The sequence below is a fragment of the Bos grunniens genome, chromosome 25 (genome assembly GCF_055505025.1).
Source record: "Bos grunniens cultivar Pamir isolate PY7600 chromosome 25, Bosgru_T2T1.0, whole genome shotgun sequence".
NCBI lineage: Eukaryota > Metazoa > Chordata > Mammalia > Artiodactyla > Bovidae > Bos > Bos grunniens.
Window position 1 is genome coordinate 14,295,789 of NC_141189.1, and position 12,668 is coordinate 14,308,456.

The 12,668-nt window shown below is 39.2% G+C and overlaps 1 protein-coding gene across 1 annotated transcript in view; it reads right to left on the reverse strand.

Annotated features, from left to right (window-relative positions):
- The window catches only part of LOC147345037 (S-adenosyl-L-methionine-dependent tRNA 4-demethylwyosine synthase TYW1), a 148,374-nt gene that overhangs the window by 8,495 nt on the left and 127,211 nt on the right, over positions 1–12,668 (reverse strand). The window lies entirely within an intron of this gene.

Here is a 12,668-nt window from a genome sequence, read left to right on the forward strand (position 1 = left end):
TGCAGGAAAGAGTACTAGTAACTCCTTGTATTATGTTGAAGGAGTGCAGCAATGTCAATTAATTTCAGAATTAAACTAAGTATAAACTTTTAAAACATAAGAGTACAGGACTCAGGGAAGATGGTGGCATAGGAAGCATTAAGAATACTTCTCTCAACCCAGACAAAAATTATACTGGCAGAATCTTGTCTGACATAACTATTTAGCAACTCTGAAGTCTATTGAAAGTTTGTAACTTTGAGGGGAAAGTTTGGACTGTAAATTGCACCTAATTTCAGTCGATTTCAGTTTAGACAGGACCCCCGCCCCCCACCACCACCACAGCAGGCAGCGGTGAACACGTTACTGGAGCAGCCTGCATGCAACCTGTGGGAGATAGAATGGGCACTGAGGACTCTGTCCTTCAAACACTGGATATCTGTCTTCTGACCATTAACTTCTGCTTCTGATCAGAGGTATACATGGATTAAGCTCTCCAATCAAAAAACAAGAGATTGGAGAAATGGATTTAAAAAAACCCATAATCCAACTATATGCTGTTTACAAGAGCTTTACTTTATATCCAACGACACAAATAGGTTGGAAGGCAAAGGATGAAAAATGCTATTCCATGCCAATAGTAACCAAAAGGAAGCAGGGGTGGCTAGACTAATATCACACAAAATAGATCAAATCAAAAAAGTTACAGGAGACAAAGACATTACATATCAGTAAAAGGTTCAATACAGCAAGACAATATAACAATTATAAACATTTATGTACCTAATCACAGATCATCAAAATATATGAAGCAGATATTGACAGAATGGAAGGGAGGAATGGACAGTTCTACAGTAACAGTTGGGGACTTCAATATCTCATACTCAACAGTGAGTATGAGTGTGAGATATCGTTCTACTCAATAGAACAACCAGACAAAAGATAACTTCAGAAACAAAGGACTTGGACCTCCCTGGTAAGACAGCGATTAAGAATCCACCTGCCAATGCAGGGGACACACGTTCAATCCCTGCTCTAAAAGACTCCACAAGTTGCTGCAAGGCAACTAAGTCCATGCACAACTACTGAGCCCATGTCCTAGAGCCCATGCTACCCAGGAGGAGCCTGTGCACGGCAACAAGAGAGCAGCCACTGCTCGCCACAACCAGAGAGCGCCCACGTGCCACAGCAAAGACCCAGCACAGAAAAAACAGAACTAATTTTTTAAAAAAGGATTTGATCAACACAATGAATCAATTAGATCAACAGGCATACATATATGAAAGTACTAGACAGAGCAATTAGGCACGAAAAAGGAAAAAATGTATCCAAACAGGAAATGAAGAAGTAAAATTATCTCTTCAGAGATGATACAACTTCATACATAGGCAAGACTTCTCTTGAGAATTTGGCACTTGAGATTAAATCAAGTCGCGCTAGATGCTTGAGCTAAATGGGGGCTACAGTAGCCATAACAAGTGGTTTTGAAAATGAAGATGCAAAAGAAGAGAGAAGAAGGGAGAAAGGGAATAATGCCCTTTGTTATCTTCTAGAAATCTCACAGTGTTCTATTTTATGTTTAGGTCTAAGGTAAGTTTGAAAGTTGTAAGATCATCTCAAAAGAAACAGAAAAAAAGCATCTGATAAAGTTCAACATTCATTCATGAAAAAAACTCTTAGCAAATTAGGAAGAGAAGAAACATATTTCAACATAATAAAGGCCATATAAGACAAGCCTATAATCAATGGCAAAAGGCAGAAAGCTCTTCTGCTAAGATCAGGAACAAAGCAAGGATGCTTATTCTCACCACTCTGCTCAGTACAGTACCAGAAGTCCTAGGCAGAGCAATCAGGCAAGAAAAAAATAAAAGCTATCAAAATTGGAAAAGAGGAAGTAAAATTGTCTCTATTTGCTGATCACGTGAACCATAAAAGAAAAATTGACAAGCTGGACTTTATTAAAATGAGAAATATTTGTTCTGAGAAAGGTACAGTTAAGAGAATGAAGAGTCAAGTCATACAGACTGGGAGAAAATATTTGCAAAACATATCTGATAAATGATGTATATTCATAATCCATTTTAAAAACTCTTAAAAAATTCAACAATAACAAAATAACTAGCCAAGTTTAAAAATGGGCAAAAGATCTGACCACCTATCCAAAGATATACCGATGACAAACAAGCATAAGAAAAAATGTTCAATCACGTTTCCATGACAATATGTGCTTTTCAAAATCTATAGGACTTTATAGCATAAATACTGAACCTTAAAGTATGTGGTTTAAGTTTAAAAAATCATGTAGGAGGTCAGGGGAAACCAGGAAAAGGTATAGACTGTGACAAGAGAATCTAACTAAATTACAAATTAGTGAAACAACTTCAGTGAAGGGAAGGCAGTGGGAAGGGTACTGACCTAAGTAATTTTGAAAATAAGTGGAGCCTGTAAGACTTAAGGCAAAAGAAACTACATATAAACGTTGTATGCTAGGGTTAAAAATTCTGTTACTGCCATATACGTATACTGAAGTTGAACAATTAAATAGCTGACTGATAACAGGAGCTAGGATTCGATTCTCGTTCTTGGAGGTGTGAATTTACAAATAAGCAAGGAGAGGACGCCAGAATGAGTTATATGGAAATAAGAGTTTGAGACAACAGTATGTTCAGCTTAATACAGATACAAGAGGTACATATAGAAATAATTTCCTACATGTGTATATACGAAAGTTAGTGTATACATATATATACATATATATTTCTTTGGTCTGTCATCTAAGCGGGCCTAAAACAAACAATACCCCAAACAATGAGCACATCTTCACCTTCTGATTTCTAACACCATTCTCCAAGAAAAGAAGCCACAGCTCCTGAGAAAAATGGCTGACTCTGGGACTGAGGTAGGAAATATCCAAGATGAGCCTGGAAGTTGCCTGAAGTACCAGAAAGGAAAGTGATCAAAATGAACAAACCCACCCCCCGCCCCGACACCCTGCACACACCCCCCCTCCCACACACACATATTAATGGGCGTAAAAGAGACGTTAGAATCAACTAAAAGAACTCCTAGTGGCCAAAGCTAGAACAATGTGAGCAAAAGTAATAAAGCTGAATGGAGAATAACCCAAAATTATAAAATAAGTACCCATGAGTCTACAGTGATATAAAAATGACTGAAAAAACTAATAAATAGGAAGAAGAGACAAACCTACGTAGAAGAATTCCAAATAATTTGTGCATATATTTAACTTTCACTCCTTTGATACAGGCTGAATATAGGCTTCCTTCCAAAGGAGAGAGGGGAAAGAATAGTTTTCCTACAGAAAAGGAGAGGGAAGAATAATTTTACAGGGGAGAAACCTCACAAACACTACCACAGCTTGTGGATCAAGGTCAAGATAAAGGGAGCTTGACATGATGTGATGAAAATGGCACTTTACTTCTGTGATCTTCCTCCTAAAAACCTACAATGCATGTCTTATGAGAAAAACACTGGACACATTTCAGTAGTGGTGCACCCTGCAAAATACTCATGAGTACTCCTTAAAGTTGCCAAGGTCATCAAATTAAAGAAAGTCTGAGAAACTGCCATAGCCAAGGGGTACATAAAGGAACATGACAACTAAATGTAATGTTATCCTGGATGGGATCCTAGGACAGAAGGACATTAAGTAAAACCTAAGAAAATCTAAACTATCGACTTCAGTTAATAATAATGTATCAGTATTAGTTCCCTGATTGTAATACAGGTGGTCTATACCAATATAAGATGTTCAGATCAGATCAGTCGCTCAGTCGTGTCCAACTCTTTGCGACCCCATGAATCGCAGCATGCCAGGCCTCCCTGTCCATCACCAACTCCTGGAGTTCACTCAGACTCACGTCCATCAAGTCAGTGATGCCATCCAGCCATCTCATCCTCTGTCGTCCCCTTCTCCTCCTGCCCCCAATCCCTCCCAGCATCAGAGTCTTTTCCAATGAGTCAACTCTTCGCATGAGGTGGCCAAAGTACTGGAGTTTCAGCTTTAGCATCATTCCTTCCAAAGAAATCCCAGGGCTGATCTCCTTCAGAATGGACTGGTTGGATCTCCTTGAAGTCCAAGGGACTCTCAAGAGTCTTCTCCAACACCACAGTTCAAAAGCATCAATTCTTCGGCGCTCAGCCTTCTTCACAGTCCAACTCTCACATCCATACATGACCACAGGAAAAACCATAGCCTTGACTAGACGAACCTTCGTTGGCAAAGTAATGTCTCTGCTTTTGAATATGCTATCTAGGTTGGTCATAACTTTCCTTCCAAGGAGTAAGCGTATTTTAATTTCATGGCTGTAGTCACCATCTGCAGTGATTTTGGAGCCCAGAAAAATAAAGTCTGACACTGTTTCCACTGTTTCCCCATCTATTTCCCATGAAGTGGTGGCACCGGATGCCATGATCTTCGTTTTCTGAATGTTGAGATTTAAGCCAACTTCTTCACTCTCCGCTTTCACTTTCATCAAGAGGCTTTTGAGTTCCTCTTCACTTTCTGCCATAAGGGTGGTGTCTGCATATCTGAGGTTATTGATATTTCTCCCGGCAATCTTGATTCCAGCTTGTGCTTCTTCCAATCCAGCGTTTCTCATGATGTACTCTGCATATAAGTTAAATAAACAGGGTGACAATATACAGCCTTGACATACTCCTTTTCCTATTTGGAACCAGTCTGTTGTTCCATGTTCAGTTCTAACTGTTGCTTCCTGACCTGCATACAAATTTCTCAAGAGGCAGATCAGGTGGTCTGGTATTCCCATCTCTTTCAGAATTTTCCACAGTTTATTGTGATCCACACAGTCAAAGGCTTTGGCATATTTAATAATAGGCAAATTCAGGGTATATAATAGCTCTCTGTGCTATCTTCTCAATTTTTCTGTAAATCTCAAACTACTAAAATATAAAGTCTAGTTTTTAAACAATTAAGAGTTATGCTATGTAGATTCTGCAAGCCGTGCATACACCCACCACTTGGTTTGCACAGGCAGAGATCCACTCTAATGGGGTATTGCCAATATGTTGAAAGAAGTTCACAGTTTCTGAACTAAAATGATCAAAGTGTGTTGCACTCATCATGGTCTTACCAGTTTGCAGACTGACAGGATCATGGTGACATTTAGGTTGTGAGGCTCGAAACCCAGAAACAGAAGGCTGACTGTGCCTTATTCCAGCTGAGCCCTCCTGACCCTTCCGAAGCACACGGCCGGGTTGGCCCTCCTCTTTCCAATGATCTCCTGCGGGGAATTGTAGTCCTCTCTGTGTCTCTCCAGCTCAACCCTGGAACTAGCATATGCTGACATATTGATCTTAATGTGAGTCTTCATCTTTCCTTTGTTCAAAGGCAGAGACATTCACTCAACTTTATGAAGTATCCACCTATTCTTCCACCTACTTTAAGAAGCTACTTCTTATTAATAGCAGAAACTCCTTTATGTTTAGCCTAAACTGCTTCTGAATGATAAACCTGTTCTATAAAGATATTTAAAACAATCATCCATTTAAAAAATTCCACTAGTAGAATTAAAAAAAAAAAATGCTTTGCATGTAGTGGAACATATGGCAGTGACAAGATCATTGCACTGCAAATGACCAGAAAGTTTTCTGGGAATGGACAGGGTACAAATTATAATAGACTCTCTAGAAGCTATTTCATGTTGTGAAAATCTTGCAAATTTAACACAAGACCTTGAAAGGTCATCTACATACAGTCAACCAGTGCTTGGGATCACTCTAGATTTTTTCTTCTTCTTTTTTTTAAAGATTCACCTTACGTTTTGAGCTTTCCTGGCTCAGAATTTCAAATTTTTGAAACTGGTAAAGAAATGCTGCACTTTCTGACAATGTTCTTATTTTCACTAGCCAACTTTACTACAATCAGAAAAGTACAGTAGAGTAGGCAGGAGAGACTTTCAAAAATATGAATGGGCATTAATTTTCTGCTGCAAGAAAAAAAAATGGTAAATGGAAAACAACTGGATTTGACAACTAGCAGGTTACTGATGACCTATAAAATAGCAAACTCGGTAGAATAAACACTCATTGAATGACTGAGTGAGTAAATAAATGATAAGGAAGAAGGGAAATAGGTACCAAAATTAGCAAGGAAGATGGGACAGTATCTCTGATTTCAGAAGGCAAGATGATGAATAAGGAGAGAAGATGAAGGTAAAGAGTTTGCTAATTCACTAAACAAACACTAAGAACCTAGAATGTATCAGGTACTCTAGGAAGTGCTGGGAATGACAGTCCTTGCGTTCAGGAACCTTGGCTTCTTAGAGAAAACAGCCTTAAAGATGTGCACACAGCTCTGAAAGAAGTGGTCCCCAAGGAGGTTTATTTTATAGTTTTAAAGAACAGAAGTTCACCAGGTGAAGTGAGGTAAGGAGAGGAGGTCTAGCAGTAGAGAAACCTTAGCTGGGCAAACACATAACAGGAAGAAAATAATACGGCAGGGCCTTGTCAAGGCCCGAGGAGTAGGCATGAAATGAAGCTCAAAGGACTTGATTGTAAAGGCCATTAAAATCAAATAAATGTTTAGGCTTTTCTCTTGCACACTCTGTAAGATGTCACGTGTTTCAAAACTACAGCAGAGAAATAATAAACTGGGAGTTGGCAGCATAAACAATGAGGATGTTGAACAGTCAGTGCTCACTCTAAATTCTTTGTAGACTAAATGATCCGTTTTGTGGATTCTGTTTTTGTCTTTTTTTCCATTTCTTTCCTTTGTTTGCCTTTTGGTTATAACTCTGCTTTTAGTACCCTTAAAAAGGCATTCATCTGTAAATTGCTAGCCTAGTTATTAAATGGGATTTGATGGGATCTGATTAGGATTAGAAAAAGATCTTTTCATACAGGTTTCAGAAAAAAACCTTCCAGTAACACGACAGGCGCAGCTGTGCAACCACACTGAGTGACACTTTAAAGGTAAGAAAAGAAAATGAGTTTACACGGAAATAATCTAATAACAAATAGTGCCCGGTGTACTGGTATTACTATCCACCGGGGAGATAAACGAAAAGTGTAAATGTCACAACTGCACAGTCATAAGACTTCTGGTTCCAGATGAGAACTGTGTTTCTGCAGCTAAAACCCCTAGATATTATATATAAAACAAATATAAGAAGACTCTGAAAGGTAGAGACAAGAAGGCAGATTGGCTAGGGTTATAAAACTAATCCTATTTCTACAGAATTCAATGAACATGTGCAACTGAAATTAAAAACATAATACCATTTATAATTGCTAAAACAGAAAAATACTTAGGTATAAATCTAGGGCTTCCCTGATAGCTCATTTGGCAAAGAATCCACCTGCAATGCGACCCCAGTTTGATTCCTGGGTTGGGAAGATCCACTGGAGAAGGAATATACTACCCACTCCAGTATTCTTGGGCTTCCCTTGTGGCTCAGCTGGTAAAGAATCCACCTGCAGTGTGGAGAACCTGGGTTTGACCCCTGGGTTGAGAAGATCCTCTGGAGAAGGGAAAGGCTACCCACTCCAGTATTCTGGCCTGGAGAATTCCATGGACTATATATATAGTCCATGGGGTTGCAAAGAGTCAAGACACTACTGAGCAACTTTCATTTTCTTTTCATAAATCTAACAAAGTACAGGACTTAGATGCTAAAAACTATAAAATGATTTTTAACAAAATCAAAGATCTAAATAGAGAGACAGATCATGTTCATGATGTAAATAATTAAGATCCAATGAGATCACGACAAACCCGTTAGAACAGCTAACCTAAAAAATGACAATACTAGGTGCTGGTTAGGATGCACAGAAACTGGATTTTTCATGCATGGTTGGCAGAAATGTGAAATAGTATTTTGTTGTTGTTTAGTTACTAAATTGTGTCCGAATCTTATGACTTCATGGACTGTAGCCCACCAGGCTCCTCTGCCCAAGGGATTTCCTAGGCAAGAGTACTGGAGTGGGTTGTCATTTCCTTCTCCAGGGCATCTTCCCAACCCAGGGATCGAACCTGCATCTCTTGCTTAGCAGATGGATTCTTTACCACTGAGCCACTTGGGAAACCTATAAAATAATATATAGCCAGTCTATAAAACAGTTTGACTTTTTTTAAAGAAAACCTACAACATACACTTACTATATGACCTAGAAATTACATTCCTGTGCATTTAGCCCTGAGAAACAAAAACATGTCTACACAAAAACCTGTACAAGAATGTTCAAAGCAGCTTAAATGGTAACAGCCCATAAGAGGGAAAAACTTTTAACAGTTAAATGGTTAAACAAACCATGGTACATCATCCCTACCGTGAAATATTACTCAGCAATAAAAAGGAATAAACTATGAACATGTACAGTGAGTCACATGGAACTCAAGAGTATTAGGATGAGTGAAAAATGTTGATCTCAAAAAGTCACATTTTCATGATTTTATTTATATGTGATTTCCAAGATCATGAAATTATAAAGATAGGAAACAGGTTAGCGGTTGACAGAGCTTACAGGTAGTTGGGGATGGAGGGTAGGTTGGACTCAAAAGAGGTATAAGGATCTTTGTGGCAACAGACTAGTTTTGTAACTTGATTGTGGTGGTGATTAGATGAATCTACGTGTGATAAAATGGCAAAGAGCTACACACAACACAAATGAAGGTGTTCAAAACTGGTGAAATCAGAATAATGTCTGCTGACCGTACTCATGTCTGTTTCCTGGTTGGTTGTTGTCTGTTTCCTGGTTGTGACAATGTCCTATAGTCATGAAAGATATTTATGTCGCTGGGGAAAAGGAGGTAACAGGTACATGAGAGCTTCTGGACTATTTCTGCAGTTTTCCATGAATCTGTAATCATTTCAAAATAAAAGGACATGCTATTCCGATCTCTTCTCTGGCTGTCTTCTGGTATAACAGTAAAACAACAGCAATGCAACTGCAGCTTATCCTCCTGTTCTGAAGCTCTGAAATTATAAGCAGAAACGGAGCAATCTCCTGAGAAAATACGGAATGATAAACAGTTGATGATTCTGACCTTTCTGGTTTCAAGTGACCCTTCCCAGCTTGTAAGTCAAAAGAAAGAGCCACTCCAACAAGTGTGAGAAGTGGCTACTTCATAAGAAGGTGTATTTTCATTTCTTACACAAGGCACTACTGTAAGAACACAGAATAGGAAGTGACTGGAAAATTATGAGGTCTGCACACCTCAATACCAACAATGTCAACAAAAAGAAGCAGCAAAAAATACACAACAGGGAACAATCCAAACGAGATTTCTATTTCCCTTTGGATGGATGTCTGTGTTGTTTCCTTAGAGTGGTGGCTCTCAAAACGTGAGTGCAGAATACTCACCGTAATATTTTAAAATCTGGAAGGAAGAGCAGCGCTATCGGATAGCTGCTGGCACCGTGTCAACCAGCAGCTTGAGAGAGTTCACAGTTTCAGCATTAGGTTATGCTACGGTTCTTTCAATTATGTCTTAATAGATGGAACTGCTGGTTCTTTCTTTCAACCGATGGTTCTTGTGGAGAAGTTCCTGAGGCACTAGGGAACTATGAACGAGAAAGTGTGCGAGTTCTGTGCTGGGGTACGGACACCTCAGGGTGCGCATACTGGATGGAGTTCTCGCTTTGACCACGTCTCTCACTGACCGTGCTTTCTAAGCACAAATAGTTGCCTCCATCATCTGATATCTATATTCTCCGGGAACTGCTTACTGATACTGCAGTGAACTCATCCACTCCCTACCCTAAGTCCCCGAACAAACCAATAAAAAGCGATACGCAAACAGTACGACCTCAGTGAAGGTCACCGTCACAATCACCCATGTGCCCAAGTCAGAAACCAGGGGGTCCCGCTTGACTCGGCAGGCCCTTTAATATAACAGCCCTCATTCACTACTTCCCCAAGACCGCCTCCTCCCCACGCTCCCCCGTCACAGCAATTTGTTTCAGACCCTCAGCATTTAGCCCTCAGACTGCTGGACTTTCACAACCCTTTTGAACTGGTTTCTCTGTCTTGCTATTCATCCTCTACAATGTTGCTAAAGAAATTTTTCTGCAACTCCAATCTGATTATATCATTCCCCTTCTTAAAACTCCTTGGTGCCTGCCTACGCCATATGGAAAAAAGCACATTTAGGATACCATTCAATGCCATTCTTGCCCCTGCCAAATCACCCCTGCTCCTTTTAGCCCTTCTCCTGACCTCCTGCCACACCAAAACTACTTTGGAGTTGTCTCAATGTGCCAGGGCTCCACACTTCCTCATGGACCACATCTTGGCCATCATTTAAGACCCAGTCAAACAGCAACTCCTCTGTGAAATCTCTCCTGATAGTACCATAGTCCCAAGTATGCTCTCCTTTGGGCTCCATTCTAATCTTTCAGCATTGACCTGAAATAATTTGGGGGCATTTATTTGTTTAGATGTTTGTCTTTTTTTGGTAGACCATTCTTGAAGGCAGGGATCTTTTTTTTTAAACTCGTCTTTATGTCAGCACAATGCCTGACACACCTGGATATTCAACACACATTTAGGAAAATAACGAAGGTCAATCTCTCTTCTGCCTGGCGTGTACTTTGTACCTATGTCTGTTGTTGCATTTATCACACTGAATTTCAGTAATTTGCTTGGCCATCTTCTGAGGGCTCCCTGTGGATAGGCGCAGGCCAATAAAAGCATCAGTAACAACTACTATTTACGAACTGCTGATTTTATTTTAGGTTCCCTTCTGAGTACTTCAAATATATTAACTTTAATCTTGACAATAACATCTAAAGTCAGTATTATTAGTGTCAGTTTCGAGATGAAGTTTAGAGAGGCTTAATTGAGTGGAGGAGCGAAGAAAACAATCAGGCAATATAGGACATAGGACAGCAGTTCAAAATAATTGCATACAGAACGCATGTTAATAGTAATCTTTAGTACATCCACTAGAAGAATAGAAAAAGTATACAATCCCCAGCCTACCTGGAGCAAAACTAAGACCTACTAAGGCTGAGAAAAGGAAAAAAGTGCAGAAAGGGAAGGAAGAGGGTTCCAGAAGAAGCTGGGGAGGCAGACAGAGACTGATCACACAGGACGCTGGGGCCACGTTACAGGATTTTGGTTTTCATACTAAAAGCAATGGGAGGTCAATCAAAGGCAGCAAGAGATCTACATTCTACAAAGACTTCTTTGGCTATGGTGTGAAGACCAGACTTAAGGGAGGAAGAGAGAACTTTGCCACCATTGTCAGGACTATTTCCAGGGCACTGCCCCTCCAATCAAGTAATTTTTTTAAAGGTACTATCTTACCTGAAAAAGAACAGTAATTAAAAAGATAGAAAATAAAATTCTGTTTCTTGGCTTTAATTTTTTAAGATTTACTTTGTAAGTTGTCTTTGCAGCTACTTTAATGAACATTTCAAATACTAGGCGGCTTTTATTTCTTTGTTCCCCGATGCTCCCAGAACACATTCTTCTGTCCAAATATTTAAGTCTGACAGATCATTAGGTCAGATATTTATAACCTCACTGCGACTAAGACATGAGGGCCTTTTAACCTCCTGTTTGTTTGAGCCTAGATCAAGTGACATTTTAATTGAGCGCTTCTAATATTATTAAATATCATTAACCTATGAAGCTGTTCTGGAAGCACTTAGGTTGTGGGGAGGAAAAAGTGAGACTCATGTTCAAATTAATGAAGCCTGACTTGACTCACATAAAAAACATTTTTATAAGAAAAGGTGAGCCTATTATTTATTACCTCTTGGGTATTAATTTATCCTTATTGTGATATAATTCAGAAACCATAAAATTCAACTTTTAAAGTATACAATTCGGTGGGTTTTCGTACAGCCACAGAGCTGTGCAACCAACACCACTATGTAATTCCACAGCATTTTCATCATCCAAAAAGAAATCCCATACCTATTAGCAGTCACCTTCCGACCTGCTCTTCCCCCAGCCCCCATCAACCACTAAACCACGTTCTGACTCTAAGGATTGATCTGTCTGGACATTTCATATAAACAGAATCATATATCATGTGGCCTTTTGTGTCCATTTTGCATCTAGAATAATGTTTTCAAGGTTCAACCATGTCCACTTTTTTTAAAAAAGGAGAGTATGAACAGAAAACTAAGCAGAGAAGTAAAATGAGCCTCTATGTATCCATCAGTTATCCTCAAAAGCCCCCAACCCACCAACACACCCACACACTTCTCACCTAATACCATTCTGAATCAAACCCAAGACACTATTTCTGTATACACATTTCAGTAAGGGCATATCAGTATGATTGCTACTCTAACACTGGACTTCTGATTGGGTATTTTATTTCTTTTTAAGAGCCTGCCTCTACCAAAAACTGAATTTTTCCTTTGCTAGGCATTATTTACTTTAAAAAATACATTAAATTTAGGTACTTTTTCTGTGTACTAAAAACACTAAAGAGGAAAAAGGAAAACTAAAATCCCAGAAACATTTCTGTGGAGGCCAGGATTCAAAGTGATCTAAAATTTGATAAACACCTCAATATTTCTTCTGACAGTCAAAAACTATATCATACGAGGGTTGTTTACTATTTTAGCTTTCCCTTGTCATTCTAGGTAAAGGACTAGAGGTTATTACAAGGGTGTTTTGTTTTGTTTCTCAGGATGTGCCAATTACAAGCCAGAAGGCACTTCAAGTGCCTGAGTGAGGGCTGAAAA